This window comes from Zosterops lateralis (assembly GCF_965231275.1).
Source record: "Zosterops lateralis genome assembly, chromosome: 30".
Classification (NCBI taxonomy): domain Eukaryota; kingdom Metazoa; phylum Chordata; class Aves; order Passeriformes; family Zosteropidae; genus Zosterops; species Zosterops lateralis.
This window is the reverse complement of record NC_139790.1, coordinates 532,668-534,931: the sequence shown is the minus strand read 5'-3', so window position 1 is coordinate 534,931 and position 2,264 is coordinate 532,668.

The following is a 2,264-nucleotide window of genomic DNA, read 5'->3' as shown; positions in this document are numbered from 1 at the left end:
GCTCCCCCGTGATGGATTTATGGACACGGTGCCCTTTTTACAGGAGTTCATGCTGAAAACAAGCTGCAGATGCTCTCCTTGGGGTCTCCAGCACCGAGTCCAGATTTACTGCTGCCTCCTCCCAGCTGCACTCTGGGCTGGGGGTGGGTGGCTGTGCCCACCCCTCCCTGGGCTGCAGATACAGGGGACAGTGTCATGAGCCCAGCTGATGGCACTGCCTGGGGCAGCCCCTGTGGCTGTCACCCTGCCACCAGCCGTGTCCCCATGCCAGGGATGTCACCAGCTGCCACCAAGACTGGCATTGTCATGGAGCCAAGCCCCATGCCCAGCCAGGGGCAGAGGTTTTCCATTTCCATTTTCATTTTCGTGGATGAGAGGTGCCAAGGTGCAGGGAGAGTGTGCTGGGCAGCCTCAGGGTAGGGTTTGGCATGGTGGGACATGGGGTGAGGCTGGGCACTGTGGGGTCAGTAGTGGGAATTGATGATCCCAAGGGTGTTTCCCAACCTGAACAGTTCCTTGGCTCTGTGGATTCACAGGGAGCTCAGTGGCTGAGCTGGTGTAGCCGTGGGGGAGGCAGGGGGGGGGCTCCAGAGTGCCCTGAGCCCCACCAGGGGTGACCCTGCTGCCCTGCCGGGGTGTCAGCCTGGCCCTTGAGCCGCTGCTTCGGGCACAGTGACCCCCGGCTCGGCACCAAAGGCCGAATAATCATGCAAATCTCTCTGCCAGGAGCTCGAGGGCGGTGCCTGCCCAGGCTGACAGAGTCACTGGGCAAAACACTCCCTACCCTTCCCAGCCTGAGGGTGCAGCAGGCAGCATCCCCTGCCCTGTGGCCCTCCCTGTCCCCTCTGTCCCTCCTCGGCCCTGGGGCTCACCCTGTGCCAGCCCCAGGATTTGGGGCGGCCCCAGGCACCGGGAGCTCCACAGGGGCCCTGTGTGTGTGCAGACTCCAACACTGGCAAGCTCTTCCCTGAAGTATTTGGGGACAATTTTTCACCCCAACCCAGCACTTGGTCCTGCCATGCAGTGAGCAGCTGCAGCCCCAGGAAATGCTGAGCTGCTGGAAACTCCCAGAAATTCCTCAGAACTGCTGTTTTGTCCTGTGGTGAGCAGAGGAGCCATGCAAAGGGTCCCTGGAGTGTGCCAAGTGCTGGGCAGGGCTTGCAGAGTCTCCTGTTTGTCCTGTCAGAGCTCCAGCACCACCAGCCCGTCCAGCAGCCCCCGAGGCTGGGTAAGGGAGGGAAAATATCGAGCCTGGGGCCAGGAGCATCCTGCCCTGCCTGTGTGTGGAGCTGTCAGTGCACTGGGCAAACTCAGGAGATTAACTGAGTTAATAAACTGAGCCGGCGTGAAAAGTGACTCCCATTTTGAATGGATCAAGCTGCTTTTCTCTCCCGTGCTCCAGCACCGCGGCAGCAGATTCAAGGTTTAATCCCTTCCGCCTGATCCTGCTCGTTAGACATAATGTAATTAACAGGCGAGGAGCTGTTTGTGCTCCAGGGTCACACCGGAGAACAACAGGGCACCAACTGCCGCCGGCACAGCGCAGGAATTCGGGGCTTTGGGGCACCCCCAGGGCTCCGAGCAGGGGACACGGGGCACGGGGGACACGGGGCACCAGGGGAGGGACCCCCGGGCTGGCAGATGGGACACGGAGCCACCTGTGAGACCAAAGGCGTCGTCCCCCTGTCACCCATCCTGGTGCTGCCTCCTGGCATGTGGTCCCTGGGCTGGGCCACCAAACCCCCTGGGCTGGGCCACCAAACCCCCTGGGGCTGGGCCACCAAACCTCTTGGGGCTGGGCCACCAAACCTCCTGGGGCTGGGCCACCAAACCTCTTGGGGCTGGGCCATGAAACCTGCTGGGCTGGGCCACCAAACCCCCTGGGCTGGGCCACCAAACCCCCTGGGCTGGGCCACCAAACCTCCTGGGCTGGGCTACCAAACCTAGGGCTGGGCTACCAAACCCCCTGGGCTGGGCCACCAAACCTCCTGGGGCTGGGCCACCAAACCTCCTGGGGCTGGGCCACCAAACCTCTTGGGGCTGGGCCATGAAACCTGCTGGGCTGGGCCACCAAAGCCCCTGGGGCTGGGCCACCAAACCCCCTGGGTTGGGCCACCAAACCTGCTGGGCTGGGCCACCAAAGCCCCTGGGGCTGGGCCACCAATTCTCCTAGGGCTGGGCCACCAAACCTCCTGGGTTGGGCCACCAAACCTCCTGGGATTGGGCCACCAAATCTCCTGGGGCTGTGCCGGAGCTCTGAGCTC